General features: G+C 44.2%; 9 non-coding genes and 1 pseudogene across 9 annotated transcripts; all 10 read right to left on the bottom strand.

Moving 5' to 3' along the window:
- Positions 1 to 967: 967 nt before the first annotated feature.
- LOC142685344 (U2 spliceosomal RNA) lies at positions 968 to 1,158 on the bottom strand. Its single transcript, XR_012854833.1, has one exon. It is a non-coding gene; the product is annotated as a U2 spliceosomal RNA (small nuclear RNA).
- Positions 1,159 to 2,392: 1,234 nt separating this feature from the next.
- Positions 2,393 to 2,583, bottom strand: LOC142685290 (U2 spliceosomal RNA). Its single transcript, XR_012854795.1, has one exon. It is a non-coding gene; the product is annotated as a U2 spliceosomal RNA (small nuclear RNA).
- Positions 2,584 to 3,821: 1,238 nt separating this feature from the next.
- LOC142685289 (U2 spliceosomal RNA) lies at positions 3,822 to 4,012 on the bottom strand. Its single transcript, XR_012854794.1, has one exon. It is a non-coding gene; the product is annotated as a U2 spliceosomal RNA (small nuclear RNA).
- A 1,242-nt stretch (positions 4,013 to 5,254) lies between these two features.
- On the bottom strand, positions 5,255 to 5,445 carry LOC142685343 (U2 spliceosomal RNA). Its single transcript, XR_012854832.1, has one exon. It is a non-coding gene; the product is annotated as a U2 spliceosomal RNA (small nuclear RNA).
- Positions 5,446 to 6,671: 1,226 nt separating this feature from the next.
- On the bottom strand, positions 6,672 to 6,862 carry LOC142685270 (U2 spliceosomal RNA). Its single transcript, XR_012854777.1, has one exon. It is a non-coding gene; the product is annotated as a U2 spliceosomal RNA (small nuclear RNA).
- A 1,226-nt stretch (positions 6,863 to 8,088) lies between these two features.
- LOC142685342 (U2 spliceosomal RNA) lies at positions 8,089 to 8,279 on the bottom strand. The gene has a single exon (XR_012854831.1). It is a non-coding gene; the product is annotated as a U2 spliceosomal RNA (small nuclear RNA).
- Positions 8,280 to 9,513: 1,234 nt separating this feature from the next.
- On the bottom strand, positions 9,514 to 9,704 carry LOC142685274 (U2 spliceosomal RNA). The gene has a single exon (XR_012854780.1). It is a non-coding gene; the product is annotated as a U2 spliceosomal RNA (small nuclear RNA).
- Positions 9,705 to 10,938: 1,234 nt separating this feature from the next.
- Positions 10,939 to 11,126, bottom strand: LOC142685303 (U2 spliceosomal RNA). The gene has a single exon (XR_012854805.1). It is a non-coding gene; the product is annotated as a U2 spliceosomal RNA (small nuclear RNA).
- Positions 11,127 to 17,563: 6,437 nt separating this feature from the next.
- Positions 17,564 to 17,765, bottom strand: LOC142685296 (U2 spliceosomal RNA; annotated as a pseudogene).
- Positions 17,766 to 23,908: 6,143 nt separating this feature from the next.
- Positions 23,909 to 24,092, bottom strand: LOC142685294 (U2 spliceosomal RNA). Its single transcript, XR_012854798.1, has one exon. It is a non-coding gene; the product is annotated as a U2 spliceosomal RNA (small nuclear RNA).
- Between the last annotated feature and the right edge of the window lie 730 nt (positions 24,093 to 24,822).

Genomic DNA, 24,822 nt, shown 5'->3' with positions numbered 1-24,822 from the left:
AGCGGCAGCCAGTGCATGCCCACAGCCACCCCTTGTTCCTTCACACCTTGTATCAGCTGTAATCCAGTCCAGTCCAGTGCTGCCTGCTGAGCAGCACTGACCAACACTGCCTGGGCCCAGGCTTTTATCTCTGAGGCCCCATTATGACGTCAGAAAGCTGGCTCTGGCTCCTCAGGGCTCCACTATGACACGTGCAAAGTTCCGTCTGAACTTTATATAAGACGGTGCGGCTCAGTCAGTCACTCAGTGTTGCCTGAGAGGGCAACACTGCAACAGCCGGCCGCCAGGCTGTCTTTTTTTGCACAGCTAGTTGCCTCCAGGAGGCCACAAGAGGGAGACAAGGGACTGCAAAATGGAAAATAAGCATCCACCAACTTTACAGACAACTTCTCCTTGCTCCTACAACCTCCATCCTTGCACAGTTTGTTATTCTTCTAGGTAACATAGTAACAAATCCAAATTGCTGCTCTCTTTGTAGGCAAGCAAGGCTTTGTTGCAACTGCAATTCTTACTCCTTCTTGAAATGTAGGGACGACAGTACATTCCATCACATCCATCTAGTGTACACAGGTAGGTCCATTGTGGCGGGCGGGCGGGCGGGCGGCTTTAATGGCTGTTTGCTGTTCCCCTACTCCACTCCACTATTTGACTGTGGTGCTGCATCAATCAGTGGCTGGCTCAGGTGCAGCTCTTTAACTTACCTAAAAGGGAGGGCGGAGAGAAGACAAGGAAGGTGAATGAGCTGTTCCAATGTGAAATGCCGGAAACACAGACACACAGACGACACAAAACAAGAGGTGGCAATGTATTCATTAATTGCATTTAATCAATTAGCTCATTATCATTCATGCATTGTCCAACAGGTGTTGAAATAATGGGATTAAAAGGGGAGATCCCTTCAGAAAGACAGAAACAATGGCAAACACAAAAAACACTTTTGGAATCTGATTTTAGTCAACACATAAGGAAAGGGTGCACCGGTCCTGGAAATACTGCAATACCAGGTCAATGCGTGGAGTGGACAGAGCAAGCTCTATTTCCATCTCCCTGTTCTAAAAATCCATTTAATATATGGTCCCCAGATAGGGGACGTATCAGATATTAAACTGATAAGAACAGATACTACACTTGATCTTAGCCAAAAGGCCGAGAAGCGATAACCCGAACGGGCCGCGCGTTGCCCGAGCCTGCCCGATACTGCTGTTCAGCCCTTGCAGCGATTCAGCCTACTTCTAGGCAATTCCATGGGGCCCTGCAGGCTCACACACTCACAGCTACACGGGAGGTGAATAAAGGCCGGAGAGGAAGCCAGACAGGATTTGCTTCTTTTGCTTGCACCACAATGCAGTGCTGAAAGAGGAGGAATCTACATAAAAATGCCTTCCTGGCAACGCCCAAATGCCCTGCTGCCATGCAGATAAACACTGGCAGCGGCAGCCAGTGCATGCCCACAGCCACCCCTTGTTCCTTCACACCTTGTATCAGCTGTAATCCAGTCCAGTCCAGTGCTGCCTGCTGAGCAGCACTGACCAACACTGCCTGGGCCCAGGCTTTTATCTCTGAGGCCCCATTATGATGTCAGAAAGCTGGCTCTGGCTCCTCAGGGCTCCACTATGACACGTGCAAAGTTCCGTCTGAACTTTATATAAGACGGTGCGGCTCAGTCAGTCACTCAGTGTTGCCTGAGAGGGCAACACTGCAACAGCCGGCCGCCAGGCTGTCTTTTTTTGCACAGCTAGTTGCCTCCAGGAGGCCACAAGAGGGAGACAAGGGACTGCAAAATGGAAAATAAGCATCCACCAACTTTACAGACAACTTCTCCTTGCTCCTACAACCTCCATCCTTGCACAGTTTGTTATTCTTCTAGGTAACATAGTAACAAATCCAAATTGCTGCTCTCTTTGTAGGCAAGCAAGGCTTTGTTGCAACTGCAATTCTTACTCCTTCTTGAAATGTAGGGACGACAGTACATTCCATCACATCCATCTAGTGTACACAGGTAGGTCCATTGTGGCGGGCGGGCGGCTTTAATGGCTGTTTGCTGTTCCCCTACTCCACTCCACTATTTGACTGTGGTGCTGCATCAATCAGTGGCTGGCTCAGGTGCATGCAGCTCTTTAACTTACCTAAAAGGGAGGGCGGAGAGAAGACAAGGAAGGTGAATGAGCTGTTCCAATGTGAAATGCCGGAAACACAGACACACAGACGACACAAAACAAGAGGTGGCAATGTATTCATTAATTGCATTTAATCAATTAGCTCATTATCACTCATGCATTGTCCAACAGGTGTTGAAATAATGGGATTAAAAGGGGAGATCCCTTCAGAAAGACAGAAACAATGGCAAACACAAAAAACACTTTTGGAATCTGATTTTAGTCAACACATAAGGAAAGGGTGCACCGGTCCTGGAAATACTGCAATAACAGGTCAATGCGTGGAGTGGACAGAGCAAGCTCTATTTCCATGTCCCTGTTCTAAAAATCCATTTAATATATGGTCCCCAGATAGGGGACGTATCAGATATTAAACTGATAAGAACAGATACTACACTTGATCTTAGCCAAAAGGCCGAGAAGCGATAACCCGAACGGGCCGCGCGTTGCCCGAGCCTGCCCGATACTGCTGTTCAGCCCTTGCAGCGATTCAGCCTACTTCTAGGCAATTCCATGGGGCCCTGCAGGCTCACACACTCACAGCTACACGGGAGGTGAATAAAGGCCGGAGAGGAAGCCAGACAGGATTTGCTTCTTTTGCTTTCACCACAATGCAGTGCTGAAAGAGGAGGAATCTACATAAAAACGCCTTCCTGGCAACGCCCAAATGCCCTGCTGCCATGCAGATAAACACTGGCAGTGGCAGCCAGTGCATGCCCACAGCCACCCCTTGTTCCTTCACACCTTGTATCAGCTGTAATCCAGTCCAGTCCAGTGCTGCCTGCTGAGCAGCACTGACCAACACTGCCTGGGCCCAGGCTTTTATCTCTGAGGCTCCATTATGATGTCAGAAAGCTGGCTCTGGCTCCTCAGGGCTCCACTATGACACGTGCAAAGTTCCGTCTGAACTTTATATAAGACGGTGCGGCTCAGTCAGTCACTCAGTGTTGCCTGAGAGGGCAACACTGCAACAGCCGGCCGCCAGGCTGTCTTTTTTTTCACAGCTAGTTGCCTCCAGGAGGCCACAAGAGGGAGACAAGGGACTGCAAAATGGAAAATAAGCATCCACCAACTTTACAGACAACTTCTCCTTGTTCCTACAACCTCCATCCTTGCACAGTTTGTTATTCTTCTAGGTAACATAGTAACAAATCCAAATTGCTGCTCTCTTTGTAGGCAAGCAAGGCTTTGTTGCAACTGCAATTCTTACTCCTTCTTGAAATGTAGGGACGACAGTACATTCCATCACATCCATCTAGTGTACACAGGTAGGTCCATTGTGGCGGGCGGGCGGGCGGGCGGCTTTAATGGCTGTTTGCTGTTCCCCTACTCCACTCCACTATTTGACTGTGGTGCTGCATCAATCAGTGGCTGGCTCAGGTGCAGCTCTTTAACTTACCTAAAAGGGAGGGCGGAGAGAAGACAAGGAAGGTGAATGAGCTGTTCCAATGTGAAATGCCGGAAACACAGACACACAGACGACACAAAACAAGAGGTGGCAATGTATTCATTAATTGCATTTAATCAATTAGCTCATTATCACTCATGCATTGTCCAACAGGTGTTGAAATAATGGGATTAAAAGGGGAGATCCCTTCAGAAAGACAGAAACAATGGCAAACACAAAAAACACTTTTGGAATCTGATTTTAGTCAACACATAAGGAAAGGGTGCACCGGTCCTGGAAATACTGCAATAACAGGTCAATGCGTGGAGTGGACAGAGCAAGCTCTATTTCCATGTCCCTGTTCTAAAAATCCATTTAATATATGGTCCCCAGATAGGGGACGTATCAGATATTAAACTGATAAGAACAGATACTACACTTGATCTTAGCCAAAAGGCCGAGAAGCGATAACCCGAACGGGCCGCGCGTTGCCCGAGCCTGCCCGATACTGCTGTTCAGCCCTTGCAGCGATTCAGCCTACTTCTAGGCAATTCCATGGGGCCCTGCAGGCTCACACACTCACAGCTACACGGGAGGTGAATAAAGGCCGGAGAGGAAGCCAGACAGGATTTGCTTCTTTTGCTTGCACCACAATGCAGTGCTGAAAGAGGAGGAATCTACATAAAAACGCCTTCCTGGCAACGCCCAAATGCCCTGCTGCCATGCAGATAAACACTGGCAGCGGCAGCCAGTGCATGCCCACAGCCACCCCTTGTTCCTTCACACCTTTTATCAGCTGTAATCCAGTCCAGTCCAGTGCTGCCTGTTGAGCAGCACTGACCAACACTGCCTGGGCCCAGGCTTTTATCTCTGAGGCCCCATTATGATGTCAGAAAGCTGGCTCTGGCTCCTCAGGGCTCCACTATGACACGTGCAAAGTTCCGTCTGAACTTTATATAAGACGGTGCGGCTCAGTCAGTCACTCAGTGTTGCCTGAGAGGGCAACACTGCAACAGCCGGCCGCCAGGCTGTCTTTTTTTGCACAGCTAGTTGCCTCCAGGAGGCCACAAGAGGGAGACAAGGGACTGCAAAATGGAAAATAAGCATCCACCAACTTTACAGACAACTTCTCCTTGCTCCTACAACCTCCATCCTTGCACAGTTTGTTATTCTTCTAGGTAACGTAGTAACAAATCCAAATTGCTGCTCTCTTTGTAGGCAAGCAAGGCTTTGTTGCAACTGCAATTCTTACTCCTTCTTGAAATGTAGGGACGACAGTACATTCCATCACATCCATCTAGTGTACACAGGTAGGTCCATTGTGGCGGGCGGGCGGGCGGGCGGGCGGCTTTAATGGCTGTTTGCTGTTCCCCTACTCCACTCCACTATTTGACTGTGGTGCTGCATCGATCAGTGGCTGGCTCAGGTGCAGCTCTTTAACTTACCTAAAAGGGAGGGCGGAGAGAAGACAAGGAAGGTGAATGAGCTGTTCCAATGTGAAATGCCGGAAACACAGACACACAGACGACACAAAACAAGAGGTGGCAATGTATTCATTAATTGCATTTAATCAATTAGCTCATTATCACTCATGCATTGTCCAACAGGTGTTGAAATAATGGGATTAAAAGGGGAGATCCCTTCAGAAAGACAGAAACAATGGCAAACACAAAAAACACTTTTGGAATCTGATTTTAGTCAACACATAAGGAAAGGGTGCACCGGTCCTGGAAATACTGCAATACCAGGTCAATGCGTGGAGTGGACAGAGCAAGCTCTATTTCCATCTCCCTGTTCTAAAAATCCATTTAATATATGGTCCCCAGATAGGGGACGTATCAGATATTAAACTGATAAGAACAGATACTACACTTGATCTTAGCCAAAAGGCCGAGAAGCGATAACCCAAACGGGCCGCGCGTTGCCCGAGCCTGCCCGATACTGCTGTTCAGCCCTTGCAGCGATTCAGCCTACTTCTAGGCAATTCCATGGGGCCCTGCAGGCTCACACACTCACAGCTACACGGGAGGTGAATAAAGGCCGGAGAGGAAGCCAGACAGGATTTGCTTCTTTTGCTTGCACCACAATGCAGTGCTGAAAGAGGAGGAATCTACATAAAAACGCCTTCCTGGCAACGCCCAAATGCCCTGCTGCCATGCAGATAAACACTGGCAGCGGCAGCCAGTGCATGCCCACAGCCACCCCTTGTTCCTTCACACCTTGTATCAGCTGTAATCCAGTCCAGTCCAGTGCTGCCTGCTGAGCAGCACTGACCAACACTGCCTGGGCCCAGGCTTTTATCTCTGAGGCCCCATTATGATGTCAGAAAGCTGGCTCTGGCTCCTCAGGGCTCCACTATGACACGTGCAAAGTTCCGTCTGAACTTTATATAAGACGGTGCGGCTCAGTCAGTCACTCAGTGTTGCCTGAGAGGGCAACACTGCAACAGCCGGCCGCCAGGCTGTCTTTTTTTGCACAGCTAGTTGCCTCCAGGAGGCCACAAGAGGGAGACAAGGGACTGCAAAATGGAAAAGAAGCATCCACCAACTTTACAGACAACTTCTCCTTGCTCCTACAACCTCCATCCTTGCACAGTTTGTTATTCTTCTAGGTAATATAGTAACAAATCCAAATTGCTGCTCTCTTTGTAGGCAAGCAAGGCTTTGTTGCAACTGCAATTCTTACTCCTTCTTGAAATGTAGGGACGACAGTACATTCCATCACATCCATCTAGTGTACACAGGTAGGTCCATTGTGGCGGGCGGCTTTAATGGCTGTTTGCTGTTCCCCTACTCCACTCCACTATTTGACTGTGGTGCTGCATCAATCAGTGGCTGGCTCAGGTGCAGCTCTTTAACTTACCTAAAAGGGAGGGCGGAGAGAAGACAAGGAAGGTGAATGAGCTGTTCCAATGTGAAATGCCGGAAACACAGACACACAGACGACACAAAACAAGAGGTGGCAATGTATTCATTAATTGCATTTAATCAATTAGCTCATTATCATTCATGCATTGTCCAACAGGTGTTGAAATAATGGGATTAAAAGGGGAGATCCCTTCAGAAAGACAGAAACAATGGCAAACACAAAAAACACTTTTGGAATCTGATTTTAGTCAACACATAAGGAAAGGGTGCACCGGTCCTGGAAATACTGCAATACCAGGTCAATGCGTGGAGTGGACAGAGCAAGCTCTATTTCCATCTCCCTGTTCTAAAAATCCATTTAATATATGGTCCCCAGATAGGGGACATATCAGATATTAAACTGATAAGAACAGATACTAAACTTGATCTTAGCCAAAAGGCCGAGAAGCGATAACCCGAACGGGCCGCGCGTTGCCCGAGCCTGCCCGATACTGCTGTTCAGCCCTTGCAGCGATTCAGCCTACTTCTAGGCAATTCCATGGGGCCCTGCAGGCTCACACACTCACAGCTACACGGGAGGTGAATAAAGGCCGGAGAGGAAGCCAGACAGGATTTGCTTCTTTTGCTTGCACCACAATGCAGTGCTGAAAGAGGAGGAATCTACATAAAAACGCCTTCCTGGCAACGCCCAAATGCCCTGCTGCCATGCAGATAAACACTGGCAGCGGCAGCCAGTGCATGCCCACAGCCACCCCTTGTTCCTTCACACCTTGTATCAGCTGTAATCCAGTCCAGTCCAGTGCTGCCTGCTGAGCAGCACTGACCAACACTGCCTGGGCCCAGGCTTTTATCTCTGAGGCCCCATTATGATGTCAGAAAGCTGGCTCTGGCTCCTCAGGGCTCCACTATGACACGTGCAAAGTTCCGTCTGAACTTTATATAAGACGGTGCGGCTCAGTCAGTCACTCAGTGTTGCCTGAGAGGGCAACACTGCAACAGCCGGCCGCCAGGCTGTCTTTTTTTGCACAGCTAGTTGCCTCCAGGAGGCCACAAGAGGGAGACAAGGGACTGCAAAATGGAAAATAAGCATCCACCAACTTTACAGACAACTTCTCCTTGCTCCTACAACCTCCATCCTTGCACAGTTTGTTATTCTTCTAGGTAACATAGTAACAAATCCAAATTGCTGCTCTCTTTGTAGGCAAGCAAGGCTTTGTTGCAACTGCAATTCTTACTCCTTCTTGAAATGTAGGGACGACAGTACATTCCATCACATCCATCTAGTGTACACAGGTAGGTCCATTGTGGCGGGCGGCTTTAATGGCTGTTTGCTGTTCCCCTACTCCACTCCACTATTTGACTGTGGTGCTGCATCAATCAGTGGCTGGCTCAGGTGCAGCTCTTTAACTTACCTAAAAGGGAGGGCGGAGAGAAGACAAGGAAGGTGAATGAGCTGTTCCAATGTGAAATGCCGGAAACACAGACACACAGACGACACAAAACAAGAGGTGGTAATGTATTCATTAATTGCATTTAATCAATTAGCTCATTATCACTCATGCATTGTCCAACAGGTGTTGAAATAATGGGATTAAAAGGGGAGATCCCTTCAGAAAGACAGAAACAATGGCAAACACAAAAAACACTTTTGGAATCTGATTTTAGTCAACACATAAGGAAAGGGTGCACCGGTCCTGGAAATACTGCAATACCAGGTCAATGCGTGGAGTGGACAGAGCAAGCTCTATTTCCATCTCCCTGTTCTAAAAATCCATTTAATATATGGTCCCCAGATAGGGGACGTATCAGATATTAAACTGATAAGAACAGATACTACACTTGATCTTAGCCAAAAGGCCGAGAAGCGATAACCCGAACGGGCCGCGCGTTGCCCGAGCCTGCCCGATACTGCTGTTCAGCCCTTGCAGCGATTCAGCCTACTTCTAGGCAATTCTATGGGGCCCTGCAGGCTCACACACTCACAGCTACACGGGAGGTGAATAAAGGCCGGAGAGGAAGCCAGACAGGATTTGCTTCTTTTGCTTGCACCACAATGCAGTGCTGAAAGAGGAGGAATCTACATAAAAATGCCTTCCTGGCAACGCCCAAATGCCCTGCTGCCATGCAGATAAACACTGGCAGCGGCAGCCAGTGCATGCCCACAGCCACCCCTTGTTCCTTCACACCTTGTATCAGCTGTAATCCAGTCCAGTCCAGTGCTGCCTGCTGAGCAGCACTGACCAACACTGCCTGGGCCCAGGCTTTTATCTCTGAGGCCCCATTATGATGTCAGAAAGCTGGCTCTGGCTCCTCAGGGCTCCACTATGACACGTGCAAAGTTCCGTCTGAACTTTATATAAGACGGTGCGGCTCAGTCAGTCACTCAGTGTTGCCTGAGAGGGCAACACTGCAACAGCCGGCCGCCAGGCTGTCTTTTTTTGCACAGCTAGTTGCCTCCAGGAGGCCACAAGAGGGAGACAAGGGACTGCAAAATGGAAAATAAGCATCCACCAACTTTACAGACAACTTCTCCTTGCTCCTACAACCTCCATCCTTGCACAGTTTGTTATTCTTCTAGGTAACATAGTAACAAATCCAAATTGCTGCTCTCTTTGTAGGCAAGCAAGGCTTTGTTGCAACTGCAATTCTTACTCCTTCTTGAAATGTAGGGACGACAGTACATTCCATCACATCCATCTAGTGTACACAGGTAGGTCCATTGTGGCGGGCGGGCGGGCGGCTTTAATGGCTGTTTGCTGTTCCCCTACTCCACTCCACTATTTGACTGTGGTGCTGCATCAATCAGTGGCTGGCTCAGGTGCAGCTCTTTAACTTACCTAAAAGGGAGGGCGGAGAGAATACAAGGAAGGTGAATGAGCTGTTCCAATGTGAAATGCCGGAAACACAGACACACAGACGACACAAAACAAGAGGTGGCAATGTATTCATTAATTGCATTTAATCAATTAGCTCATTATCACTCATGCATTGTCCAACAGGTGTTGAAATAATGGGATTAAAAGGGGAGATCCCTTCAGAAAGACAGAAACAATGGCAAACACAAAAAACACTTTTGGAATCTGATTTTAGTCAACACATAAGGAAAGGGTGCACCGGTCCTGGAAATACTGCAATACCAGGTCAATGCGTGGAGTGGACAGAGCAAGCTCTATTTCCATCTCCCTGTTCTAAAAATCCATTTAATATATGGTCCCCAGATAGGGGACGTATCAGATATTAAACTGATAAGAACAGATACTAAACTTGATCTTAGCCAAAAGGCCGAGAAGCGATAACCCGAACGGGCCGCGCGTTGCCCGAGCCTGCCCGATACTGCTGTTCAGCCCTTGCAGCGATTCAGCCTACTTCTAGGCAATTCCATGGGGCCCTGCAGGCTCACACACTCACAGCTACACGGGAGGTGAATAAAGGCCGGAGAGGAAGCCAGACAGGATTTGCTTCTTTTGCTTGCACCACAATGCAGTGCTGAAAGAGGAGGAATCTACATAAAAACGCCTTCCTGGCAACGCCCAAATGCCCTGCTGCCATGCAGATAAACACTGGCAGCGGCAGCCAGTGCATGCCCACAGCCACCCCTTGTTCCTTCACACCTTGTATCAGCTGTAATCCAGTCCAGTCCAGTGCTGCCTGCTGAGCAGCACTGACCAACACTGCCTGGGCCCAGGCTTTTATCTCTGAGGCCCCATTATGATGTCAGAAAGCTGGCTCTGGCTCCTCAGGGCTCCACTATGACACGTGCAAAGTTCCGTCTGAACTTTATATAAGACGGTGCGGCTCAGTCAGTCACTCAGTGTTGCCTGAGAGGGCAACACTGCAACAGCCGGCCGCCAGGCTGTCTTTTTTTGCACAGCTAGTTGCCTCCAGGAGGCCACAAGAGGGAGACAAGGGACTGCAAAATGGAAAATAAGCATCCACCAACTTTACAGACAACTTCTCCTTGCTCCTACAACCTCCATCCTTGCACAGTTTGTTATTCTTCTAGGTAACATAGTAACAAATCCAAATTGCTGCTCTCTTTGTAGGCAAGCAAGGCTTTGTTGCAACTGCAATTCTTACTCCTTCTTGAAATGTAGGGACGACAGTACATTCCATCACATCCATCTAGTGTACACAGGTAGGTCCATTGTGGCGGGCGGGCGGGCGGCTTTAATGGCTGTTTGCTGTTCCCCTACTCCACTCCACTATTTGACTGTGGTGCTGCATCAATCAGTGGCTGGCTCAGGTGCAGCTCTTTAACTTACCTAAAAGGGAGGGCGGATAGAAGACAAGGAAGGTGAATGAGCTGTTCCAATGTGAAATGCCGGAAACACAGACACACAGACGACACAAAACAAGAGGTGGCAATGTATTCATTAATTGCATTTAATCAATTAGCTCATTATCACTCATGCATTGTCCAACAGGTGTTGAAATAATGGGATTAAAAGGGGAGATCCCTTCAGAAAGACAGAAACAATGGCAAACACAAAAAACACTTTTGGAATCTGATTTTAGTCAACACATAAGGAAAGGGTGCACCGGTCCTGGAAATACTGCAATACCAGGTCAATGCGTGGAGTGGACAGAGCAAGCTCTATTTCCATCTCCCTGTTCTAAAAATCCATTTAATATATGGTCCCCAGATAGGGGACGTATCAGATATTAAACTGATAAGAACAGATTTTTTTTTTTTTGATTTGGCTGTACCACAACGATACAAAACCGTTTATTCAAATTTCAAAGATTTACATACAGGTGCAAATACATTAATTGATCAATTCCAATCATTAAAATGCCATTTTACATATGCAGAGGCGTCTTTTTGTTTATCAAGTAACAGGTATAAATACATCTCACTTAAAATCATCCCATATACATCATCCACCGACAAGATATCCTTTTTAAAAAGTAAAATGTTCCGTGCCTTCCAGAGAGCTGCCTTCACACAGTTGATGATCCTCCATGCCGTCCATCTATTTTGCGTACAATCACAATCTATCTGTCCATATAGAATTACATAATAGTTTAACGTTTTAATTGCTGTAATTGTTCTTAAAAGTGGCAAAATCTTGCTCCATATAGTCTTTGAGAAAGCGCAAGTCCATAAAAGATGAAAGACTGTTTCTTCTTGGTGGCATCCCTCTCTTGGGCATACGGCAGTGTTTGATAGTCTTCTTCTGTGCTGAAAGGAACGGCATGGCAGGCAACTGTGGACGCAGCTCCAGGCTAGATCTTTCTGGGAATTAAAAAGATAATAACAATTCATCATTCTCCATATGTTTTTACATTGTATTTCGTTAAAATTACCAATAATACATACTTCAGTGGATTTTAAAATAAACTTAGTTAACACTTTGCCATTCATTAAGACCTCTGTTTTTACCTTAGTGAGATTAAAAAGGACAACAATTTTCTCAAAAATGTCATAAATATATGGTGTGTCAAAACTATACGGATGCTTGAGGTCAGTTTTAAACCAACCGAGACGCCTCATACAATTCCCCAAATTATATTTTAAAAGGAAGGACCAGTAGTTTTCTTTAAAAAAATTCCTAAAGCATAATGAAAAAAATTTAGTATATAAGAAAACTCTGAAATCAGTAAAATCCTTTCCTCCTTTTTCTTTGGGTTTAAAAACAGTTTCTCTTTTTAATTTTTCCATTTTTGAGTTCCAAAAAAAGGTGAAGCATGCTTTTTGTAATTTACATAGAACTCGAGTGGGAGGGGGGAAGACCAAGCTCAGGTATAAAATCAAGGGCAGGATCACCATTTTAATAATAAGCACTTTGCCCTCCATAGTCAGCTCTCGTAATCTCCATATGCACAACTTCTGGTTCACTTTTTGCATAATCCCCTCCCAGTTTTCTGTTACATCATTGTATTTATTAAAATATACACCTAAAATCTTCACTTTTTCTACAGTTGGAACTTCAATGTCACTCATGTCTATTGCACCTATCTTTAAAATTTCACATTTATTAAAATTAACTTTAAAACCTGATGCACAGCAAAAATTGTTGATTAGTTTTAAAGACTTCTTTAGTGATATGTTGTCTTTACAGGTTATGGCGACATCATCCATATAACTTGCTACCTTGGCTTCTATACCTTTGCTCCCAGGGAGAGATACTCCACGAATATCATTATCTCTCCTGATCATGCATAAAAGGGGTTCAAGAGCACAGATAAAAAGTAGGGGTGATAGGGGGCAGCCTTGTTTCACACCGGACCTGAGGGGAACAGCCTGGGACTTAAAACCATTAATTAAAATTCTACTTTGACAGTTATCGTAAAATGCCTTTAAAGAATTTAAAAAATTCCCTGGTATGCCCATCTTTCCTAAAACATTAAATAAAAACTGGTGTGAGACCCTATCAAATGCTTTTTCAAAGTCTACCATTAAAATTGCCAAGTTGCTTTTCCTGCTGTTTGCGTCATCTATCAGGTCTTTTATGAGGTTTAGGTTTTCCCATATACTCCTACCTGGGATTCCACATACTTGGTTTGGATGAATAAGCGTCTCAATCACGTTTTTTAATCTGTTTGCACAGATCTTGGCCATTACCTTATAATCACAATTTAGGAGTGTAATCGGCCTCCAATTCTTGATCTCCTCCTTATTACCTTTTTTATACAATAAAGAAACGTCACCCATTTTCCAAGATTCTGGTAAAATTTTTGAGTTAAAAGCTTCTAAAAGGAGAGATAAAAGATCATCCTTTAAAACCTCATAAAACGTTCTATAAAATTCAATTGGTACCCCATCAGCTCCTGGAACTTTACCCAACTTAAAACTATTTATGGTATCCAGTATTTCTTTTTCTGTAATGGGCTGTAATAAAACAGATTGGGCATTAGAATCTAAAACACATGAAATTTCCTTTAAAACATCATCCATAACATTTTTATCCACATTTTTTTCGTTAAAAAGGTCTTTATAATAAGTATGTGTTTTTTCCAAAATATTATCAATTACTGTTTCTCCTTCCATTTTTTCTATATGAATTCTCCTCTGTACACTTTTTTTAAAAAAATATCTGGAGCACTTTTCATTTTCTTCAATGTGTTGTATTTTAGCCTTAAAGATTATTTATTTTCCTTTATCTTCCAAAAATGTTTTTACCTCTTTTTTAACGTGTATTATTTCTTCAGTCACATCTATCCCCACAGACCTCATTTTGTAGAGTGTTTGTAATTGTGTATTATATTTTTCGTAAACCGCTCTCTTTTCTCTTGCTTTTTGAACTCCATACCTGATAAAGAATTCTTTTATATTTTTCTTCATTTTATCCCACCATATTCTCATAGATTCTGTAGGGTCCTTTTTCTGCTTGCACCTGTTGTAAAACTTAGTAAAATCTGCCATTATTTTTTCATCTTTTAAAAGCGACACGTTCATCTTCCATGAACTAGCACCTCTTCTAAAACCAGGATCAAGATTTAAGACAAATAAAAGGCCTTTATGGTCAGAGAACATGTTAGTTAAAAGTTCACAGTGGACAGGTAAGATTTGCTGAGAAGAAAAAATAAAATCAATTCTTGAGCTGCATCGTATATTACTCCATGTAGTACTTTCCAGTTCAGACATTTTTTTGTTGCAATTTTTAAAAACATCTGTAAGTTTAAAGTCAGTTACGATATTACTTAATAGACCAGAAGTTTTGTCATAGTTTCTACTGGAAGATTGTGTAGATCTTTTTTCACCTCTTAAAACACAATTAAAATCCCCGGCTAAAACTAAAGGACAGGAATTATTAATAAACAGAGGTAAAATTTCCAACATCTCTTCTCTTTCTTTTTTGTTCGGTGATCCATAAAAATTTAAAAACTGCCACATAACACCATTAAGAAAGGCCTTAACCAATAAAATCCTACCTGGTAAAATTTCTTGTTTAAAGGAAATATTAACATTACCTTTAAAAAGTATTGCCACTCCTGCAGATTTTGTTATATTGGAACCAGACCACACCGAAGTCCCATATGTCCAATCTTTTTCATACCTCTTATATTCCGCCTGATGAGGGATGCCACACTCCTGCAAGAAGAACACCGAGGCGGAAAGCAGGGATAGATAATTAAAAAGTACTGTTCTGCGTGTGCTTGACTTGATACCCCTTACATTTAGGGAGAGTCCTTTCAAAACTGCCATCAATGAAGTTAAAAGGTGGGATAAAACACAAATTTCAACCTCTTAAAGTCTTAATTTCTTCTTCCAGCCTAGCCAACCCCTGAGAACTGTCAGAGATATCCTGGTCACCCCTAGAGGTCACGCAGCGCAATAAGTCTGTTGAGCTGGAATCACTGTCTGTTGCCTCCTCCGAAAAATCCTCACAGAGAGGACTAGGGAGAGTATTTGGATCACTCGTCACTGTCTTCTTACCCCTTTCTGGCGGTTCTGACCCATAGTCCATCTCTTCCGTGCGGCTTCTTGTATGGGAAGCCCCAGGCTGTCTGACAGACGTCTGAGCCATTTCTTCCGGGGTTTCCGAGATGATGCTGGGTGTTTCAAGTTCTCCCTCAGGTTGTATTGCCGAATAACGGTTTCCCATCTTCAGTACTTCCCGATTTAGAGGATCACCTGTTTTCCTTTTTTTTGCACCCGATTCTTCTTTTAGTTGAGCCTGAGATGCAGCTTCCTCCGGGTTACTACCTTCCCTGCAAGAGGAAAGCATCCCCGTCCCCTGCTTCTCCATCCTTTTCCTCTCCTTTTGACGGTCTTTCATTTTAATCTGCGACTGGAATCCTTCACTGTCAAGAGAGACAACAGACTTACCGGTAGAAATTTCTGTAGCGTGACCTGCTTCCTGGGCTTCCATATTTGCCTCCTCTTCTGGGGCTGGCTGGTTTCCAAGCTGTCTCCCACGTTGAGGTTGGTGCATATTTTTTTGCGGTTTCTGTCTGTGGGGACAGGATGCATAGAAGTGACTGGGATCTTGACATAAACTACAATTTTTTGGTTCACTACAACTTCGAACCGTATGATTTTTACTTCCACAATTTGTACAGGTACTTTCACAATCATTTTTTGAATGCCCATATTTTTTGCAGATTCTTCAGAATTCCTCCATACCATTAAAAAAAATATCACCATTAATATTGCCCAATTTAAAACGAGCTGGGGGTACCAATTTTTCCTCAGGTGTTTTGGGATTGTCTTTTAATTCTACAAAAAATTTCCATTTTGAAGTCCACACATCAAACTCATTCATAACCTTCCCCTTAGGAATAACTAGAGTACAGTAATTTTTCAGAAAGAACACAATCTCCTCTTCAGTTATATAAGGGGAATACATTTTAATCACCATGAGTTTTCGATCTGAGGGGAAGTGCTCCACAATCTGGACCCCTTTCAGCCTGGGATCTCTGCCTACCTTTTTCAAGCGATTCACAAAATCCAAGTAAATACCGTCATATCGCAAGGTCACGTCATAGATCCCACGCCTAGGATAGTCCTGGATTGCCAAAATCTCCAAGGGTCGGATTGCGAACACTCCCAGGAGCACTTCCTCGATCAGGTGTTTCAGACCGCCGTTTGCTGGAGCCTCCTCCGTATACGTAAAACGTATAGAGTTTTTGAGCCGAGTGAAATTCGGCTCAAATGTTGGGTTGTCATTTCCTGCCATTACAAACCACCAACTTGTATGCGCACCACAGAGACACACGGGTCACTGTAACCAACTAACGCAACTCCCCTTTTCGGCCGAAACCTACACGGGGGTATATGGATCGCAACCCGTTGCTCAGGACTAAGCCTCTCTCCCAAATAGCAGCACGGGGGTGAAGTCCAGGCGAACCTGGACGATCCCCCGAGGCCGAGAGAGAGGGTACCTGAGCACCTCCCAACCAAGACCAAGGCAGAGCTGATACGAATAAACAGCACTACACTTGATCTCAGCCAGAAGGCCGAGAAGCGATAACCCGAACGGGCCGCGCGTTGCCCGAGCCTGCCCGATACTGCTGTTCAGCCCTTGCAGCGATTCAGCCTACTTCTAGGCAATTCCATGGGGCCCTGCAGGCTCACACACTCACAGCTACATGGGAGGTGAATAAAGGCCGGAGAGGAAGCCAGACAGGATTTGCTTCTTTTGCTTGCACCACAATGCAGTGCTGAAAGAGGAGGAATCTACATAAAAACGCCTTCCTGGCAACGCCCAAATGCCCTGCTGCCATGCAGGTAAACACTGGCAGCGGCAGCAAGTGCATGCCCACAGCCACCCCTTGTTCCTTCACACCTTGTATCAGCTGTAATCCAGTCCAGTCCAGTGCTGCCTGCTGAGCAGCACTGACCAACACTGCCTGGGCCCAGGCTTTTATCTCTGAGGCCCCATTATGATGTCAGAAAGCTGGCTCTGGCTCCTCAGGGCTCCACTATGACACGTGCAAAGTTCCGTCTGAACTTTATATAAGACGGTGCGGCTCAGTCAGTCACTCAGTGTTGCCTGAGAGGGCAACACTGCAACAGCCGGCCGCCAGGCTGTCTTTTTTTGCACAGCTAGTTGCCTCCAGGAGGCCACAAGAGGGAGACAAGGGACTGCAAAATGGAAAATAAGCATCCACCAACTTTACAGACAGCTTCTCCTTGCTCCTACAACCTCCATCCTTGCACAGTTTGTTATTCTTCTAGGTAACATAGTAACAAATCCAAATTGCTGCTCTCTTTGTAGGCAAGCAAGGCTTTGTTGCAACTGCAATTCTTACTCCTTCTTGAAATGTAGGGACGACAGTACATTCCATCACATCCATCTAGTGTACACAGGTAGGTCCATTGTGGCGGGCGGGCGGGCGGGCGGCTTTAATGGCTGTTTGCTGTTCCCCTACTCCACTCCACTATTTGACTGTGGTGCTGCATCAATCAGTGGCTGGCTCAGGTGCAGCTCTTTAACTTACCTAAAAGGGAGGGCGGAGAGAAGACAAGGAAGGTGAATGAGCTGTTCCAATGTGAAATGCCGGAAACACAGACACACAGACGACACAAAACAAGAGGTGGCAATGTATTCATTAATTGCATTTAATCAATTAGCTCATTATCACTCATGCATTGTCCAACAGGTGTTGAAATAATGGGATTAAAAGGGGAGATCCCTTCAGAAAGACAGAAACAATGGCAAACACAAAAAACACTTTTGGAATCTGATTTTAGTCAACACATAAGGAAAGGGTGCACCGGTCCTGGAAATACTGCAATACCAGGTCAATGCGTGGAGTGGACAGAGCAAGCTCTATTTCCATCTCCCTGTTCTAAAAATCCATTTAATATATGGTCCCCAGATAGGGGACGTATCAGATATTAAACTGATAAGAACAGATTTTTTATTTTTTTTTTTTTTTTTTTTTAACCCTCAGAGGTAAAAATATAAGTTCATTATATTTTTTGCACCTCAAACACTTTCACCAAACGTACACTCTGTATTTAGTGCGTTTCTTTAAGCTCATCATCGGGTCAATGATTTTTCTTTTTTAAACATATTTATTTACATTTACAATTAAACAAAAAAGGCATACAAATCCCATCACCTTAGTCTAAACCCTTCACTCCACCCACCATTTATACTTTAACTACATACCTCCACTTCAAAAATTTCCAAATACCCTCTGCATCTGCTTCCCCAAACCTTTTCTTGTCCGACAAATATACCACATACATTCTATCCAAAATCATCCTCAAACACCCTTCTACCGTCACTTCCTTTCTTCTAAAGACATACAAATTCCTTACATCCCACAAAACTTCTTTAATGATTGCTAACATAATACACCACACCCTCTGTTTTTTCCTATCTAACATTCCCAACCCAAACATTATTACCTCAAACGACAGTTTTTTAACCCCAACCACCTCTTTACACAAAGGACTCACACCCTTCCACACTTCCTGAGCCACATCACAATTCCAGAATAAATGTAAAATATTTTCACACCCTCCACACCCCACTCTAGGACATGCTTCACTCCTCCCAATCCCACGATTTCTTTGAAACTCTCTCACAGGCAACGCTCCATGCATACTTTGCCATACAATCTCTTTCTGTCTATTTGTTATCCCATCCGTTTCCAAACTCTTCCATACTCTCCCTACATTCGCCCTTCTCACCATATTTATAGGACACTGCACTTCTTTTCCTTCAATACAGCTCAACATCTCTTTTTTATTTCTCAACACATCACCCTTCCCCAACAACTCATAGCTTTTCAAAAACTTTTCCACATACAGATACCACTTTGGACATATAAGTGCATACGGCACTCTTAAATCTCTCCCTATCCATCCTAATCTGCATAACACACTCCCACTCAGATATCTTACCATACATGCAAATTTCCAATCACCTCCCATCATCCTTCTTACTGCAAACACACTATTCACTCCCAAATATACCTCAATATTAGGAAACCCCATTCCCCCATTCTTTACACTTTTCCTCACAGTCTCTCTCTTCACTCTCTCCATCTTAGAACCCCAAAAAAATACCATCAGCACTCTATTCAATCTTCTCAGCATCATATACCCTGGCGGAAAGACAAAAGCAACATACAACAAAATTGGTAAAATCACACTTTTAATCACAAGAATCTTCCCAGCAAAAGACAATTCTCTCAAACGCCAGAAATTCATTTTCTTAATAATCTTTTTACCAACATCCTCCCAACTTTCATTCCCATCCAATTTTTCATCAAATTTCACCCCCAAAATCTGAATCGCTCCTTCCACACATTTTACACCTAAATCTTCTCTCCTCCCAATGTTCCCAAACCTCTTACATTCACTCTTATCCCAATTTACTCTAAATGCAGATGCCCCACAGAACAAAGCAACTAACAATTTAGCACGCCTTACCGCAGCATCGGATTCACAAATCACACACACATCATCCATGTATGCTAATACTTTTACTTCTTTCCCACCACAACCAGGAATCTTCACACCTCTCATACATTTATCCTTCCGAAACATCTGTAATAAAGGCTCAATCGCACAAATAAAGGCAATCGGAGACAGGGGACACCCCTGCCTCACACCGGAACCCACACTTATCTCACCACCAACCCATCCATTAATGAGAATCTTACTATACACATTCTTATACAACACTCTTACAACATTCACAAAGTCACTAGGAAAACCCATTCTTACCAAAACTCTAAATAAAAAATCATGCGCCAAACGATCAAAAGCCTTTTCAAAATCAATTGACAGAACATTCAATACTTGTTTCCTCTCCATGCTATCCCATTTCACATCTCTCAGCAAACACAAATTCTCACTAATCCTCCTCCCCGGCACTCCACACACTTGCTCCTCCCCAACCACCTGACCAATCACATCTCTCATCCTATTTGCAATCAGCTTAGCAAACACCTTATAGTCCACATTCAACAAAGTAATCGGCCTCCAATTTTTAACATCATTCACATCCCCTTTCTTATAAATCAAAACCACCACCCCACTTTTCATACTTTCAACCATCCTACCATTCTCCCACATAAATTTATAAACTTGCACCACATCATCCTTAATCACATCCCACATTTTTATGTAAAATTCCATCGGTAACCCATCATCCCCTGGAGTCTTATTCACAGCCATACTATCCAACACTCTCTTTACTTCATCCTCCTCAATATTTCTCATCAAATTTGCATATTCAATTACTTCCACCCTATTTTCAATCATACTCACCACTTCAGCCTCCAAGTCCCTATCAATCTCTTTCACTGCATACAATTCTTTATAAAAACGTTCAACCACAGGAAACACTGCTTTTCCTTTCACCACCCTTCCATTTTTATCATACACTCTCACCAAATCCTCCTTTTTCCCCACTACTTTTTTGAAAAAATACCTAGAACATTTTTCCCCCTTTTCCAATTTATCTAATTTTGACTGATACATAATCTTTCTACCTTTTTCTAACAACCATTCCCTCATCTCATTTTTCACACAATCAATCTCCTCATCCACACTCCAACCTCTCTTTTTAACCTTCTGGAGAAAATTCAACCTTATATTATAACATTCATACCTCTTCCTTCTCTCCACAGCTTTCCTATAACCAACCTTTCTAAAAAACACACGTGTTCTTTCTTTAACCCAATCCCACCATGTTATTATATCCACAAAATCACCTTTTTTCTCACACCAAAACCTATATGTATCCACATATTTTCCACAAACACTCTCATCATCCAACAAACTCACATTCAATTTCCATAAACCCCTCCCACTCCCACAATCCTCATCCCAGACCAACTCACACTTAATGCACTCGTGATCAGAATATCCTACCTTCATTTGCATATATCCCTTACCCATCACCCCCTTAGAAACGAAAATCATATCAATTCTACTACTGTGTCTCCCACTATCCGCATAATAAGTATCTACTATAGGGTTAACACCACACAGGTGTACTACATCCCTCAATCCAAAATCAGTGAGTACAGACTTTAGCACATTCCCAGACACATCCAAATCCCCTCTAGTATCACAGTTAAAATCCCCCACCCACACAATATGTTCCCTACCTGGCAAAAACAGTTTAATTCTCTCAAACAACTCCACTCTCTCTTCCTTTTTTGCAGACGCATACACATTAATTACACGCACATTCACACCACATACTTTTATAACCACTAACAGGCACCGCCCCTCCTCAATCACTGTGTAGCTACAAACCTCCACCCTGCTACTCCTAACCAAAACCCCCACACCATCATTTCTATTGTGACTAGAACATGACCATATTGCTGCACCAAAACCCCACTCCTCCTGCTTAACTATATACTATATCCCACACTCCTGCACACAAATTAAATCTGCTCCACTGAAAGACAATTCCTCCAAAATGGCTGCTCTCCTGGCCCGGTTTTTAAACACCCGGACATTGGAAGACAAAATTTTAAACGACATTTTATAACTGCCCTAGGCAGAAAAAGGTGAAAAAACACAAAGCAGAACCCTCAAACTTTCCGGGTTAAAGGCCCGGGAGAGTTTTCTTCACTAGTCTCATACTCCATGTTCGGCTCAAACAATGCCTGAAAGGCGTTCGCCGTCTCCACACTTTGCGTCTCCACCACTTCAATTCTCTGTTTTTTTGGAAAGTTCCCCACTCTCTGTGGGCGAAAAGACATCTCCACTTCTCTCACTGGACTCAACACTCCAGAGGAAGACCATTCTGATATCCTCTGAGATTCTTCTACCACAGGGCTTGGCATGTCCTCAATGAAAGTTTCCTCAATTGCCTGCACCTGCGTGCTATCTCGCTCAGCCTCAGCCAATATTGCAACAAGGATTTCTTTCTGCCTTTGCTCCTCCACCTCCCTTTCTATCCTTAACCTCTCATTGGCTTCCTCTTGCTTCTGGATATTCTTCTGTCTCTGTGCCTCTCTTTCCTTTTCCTCTTTCTCCTTCTCCTTTCTCTTCTTGCCCACTGGGCAATCTCTATACAGGTGCCCCACTTCACCACACAGATCACACGATCGGGGTTCCATACATGCACCTGCCTCATGTCCAGCCATCTTACAATTCTTGCACACCTTCACCCCAGGGCAGCACTCCTTAGTGTGACCAAACTGGTGACAGAACCGGAAAAATTTTGGCATATTTTGATAATACAAATATCCTCTATAGCCAGCAATGGAAAAGGACAATGGAGGGCTCTTAACTCCACCAATACAATCCGGGTCCAGCTTAAACTGGACGAAAAATGTATAAGTTCCATTGAACACTTTCAATGAGCTGGTCATTTTGGTTCCCCCTTTCACACTGGTGCAATATAAACTCAGAAAGTTCTTGATTAAGTCCAGCTGGGTAAATGGGTTGAAGACGTGTACAAATAGTACCCTCTCTCCCATAGCAAATAGAGGCACAAAAGAGACATTTTTCAAAACCTCACAGTTAGCATTCACTTTTAAGGCTTCATAGAAATTTAAACAGTCATTTTCTTCTTGAAAGGACACATCATACAATCCTTGCTTTCTGTTTTCTTGCACACAGAATAATTTATAAAGAGGGATACCTGCCATGTCGACCACCAGCTTCCTTCCAACAAATTCAATGGTGTTCTTACCAAAATCACTTGGGTCTACCTTAATTCGAATGGTTCTCTCCACTGGTGTTGTCCTTGCTGCATCCATGCTGACTATACCTGCCGATCCACGATCACAGAACGATCACCACTCTGGTTCCTCCCAAGGGAAAACCCGCACCCCCTGACCAAGACCAGAGCAATAAACTCTGATCTTAGCCAAAAGGCCGAGAAGCGATAACCCGAACGGGCCGCGCGTTGCCCGAGCCTGCCCGATACTGCTGTTCAGCCCTTGCAGCGATTCAGCCTACTTCTAGGCAATTCCATGGGGCCCTGCAGGCTCACACACTCACAGCTACACGGGAGGTGAATAAAGGCCGGAGAGGAAGCCAGACAGGATTTGCTTCTTTTGCTTGCACCACAATGCAGTGCTGAAAGAGGAGGAATCTACATAAAAACGCCTTCCTGGCAACGCCCAAATGCCCTGCTGCCATGCAGATAAACACTGGCAGCGGCAGCCAGTGCATGCCCACAGCCACCCCTTGTTCCTTCACACCTTGTATCAGCTGTAATCCAGTCCAGTCCAGTGCTGCCTGCTGAGCAGCACTGACCAACACTGCCTGGGCCCAGGCTTTTATCTCTGAGGCCCCATTATGATGTCAGAAAGCTGGCTCTGGCTCCTCAGGGCTCCACTATGACACGTGCAAAGTTCCGTCTGAACTTTATATAAGACGGTGCGGCTCAGTCAGTCACTCAGTGTTGCCTGAGAGGGCAACACTGCAACAGCCGGCCGCCAGGCTGTCTTTTTTTGCACAGCTAGTTGCCTCCAGGAGGCCACAAGAGGGAGACAAGGGACTGCAAAATGGAAAATAAGCATCCACCAACTTTACAGACAACTTCTCCTTGCTCCTACAACCTCCATCCTTGCACAGTTTGTTATTCTTCTAGGTAACATAGTAACAAATCCAAATTGCTGCTCTCTTTGTAGGCAAGCAAGGCTTTGTTGCAACTGCAATTCTTACTCCTTCTTGAAATGTAGGGACGACAGTACATTCCATCACATCCATCTAGTGTACACAGGTAGGTCCATTGTGGCGGGCGGGCGGGCGGCTTTAATGGCTGTTTGCTGTTCCCCTACTCCACTCCACTATTTGACTGTGGTGCTGCATCAATCAGTGGCTGGCTCAGGTGCAGCTCTTTAACTTACCTAAAAGGGAGGGCGGAGAGAAGACAAGGAAGGTGAATGAGCTGTTCCAATGTGAAATGCCGGAAACACAGACACACAGACGACACAAAACAAGAGGTGGCAATGTATTCATTAATTGCATTTAATCAATTAGCTCATTATCACTCATGCATTGTCCAACAGGTGTTGAAATAATGGGATTAAAAGGGGAGATCCCTTCAGAAAGACAGAAACAATGGCAAACACAAAAAACACTTTTGGAATCTGATTTTAGTCAACACATAAGGAAAGGGTGCACCGGTCCTGGAAATACTGCAATACCAGGTCAATGCGTGGAGTGGACAGAGCAAGCTCTATTTCCATCTCCCTGTTCTAAAAATCCATTTAATATATGGTCCCCAGATAGGGGACGTATCAGATATTAAACTGATAAGAACAGATTTTTTTTTTATCTTTTTATTGAGAAACACAATACAATTTATACATCTCACACAAAAAATACACAAAACTTCACAAAATTTTACAAATATATCACAAAACCATAATACAATAGAAATACCACAAAAAAAAAACACAATACAATCAGAATCATATGATATTCCTCATAACACAAAAATATTACAATGTAATTGAATTACACTTCTACACAATAGCATTACATCTAGCCATAACACCAGATATCCTCATATCTTTCCCTTTACAATGTTCCTTTCCCTTTAAGGCTGTCCATGAGGCTGATATTCTGAAAAACAGAAAAATAGAAAGTCAATTAAATCTGGAAATAATTTGACCACTGCTCAACTTTCCACAAATTCACAGCATTACTTTGCGATTTTTTACAATCCAACAGAAAATAGATGTACATGTTAGCAACCACCAATTTAATACAATCTCTGGGAGTAATCTCTTCTCTTTTAAAGAGAGCGATGTTTCTTGCTTTCCACAATGCATCTTTCACAGAATTTATCACTTGCCAAGCGACTCGGTTTTCACATCTCATTAGATTTAAGGAGACTCCATATAGTACCTGTTTGTAACCAATAGTCTGCACCTTACCAACCTCCTTTATGAAGCTAGATGCTTTCTCCCAGACGTCATTTGCATATTTACACGCCCATAGTAGATGTTCCACAGTTTCTGACTCACCACAATGGCTTCTGGGACATTTGGCTGATCTAACTAAACCCCTATTATGCTGAAA

This window comes from Rhinoderma darwinii, assembly GCF_050947455.1.
Source record: "Rhinoderma darwinii isolate aRhiDar2 chromosome 5 unlocalized genomic scaffold, aRhiDar2.hap1 SUPER_5_unloc_13, whole genome shotgun sequence".
Lineage (NCBI taxonomy): Eukaryota > Metazoa > Chordata > Amphibia > Anura > Rhinodermatidae > Rhinoderma > Rhinoderma darwinii.
Note: the sequence above shows the minus strand (reverse complement) of the source record. Positions and strands in the feature narration are given on the sequence as shown.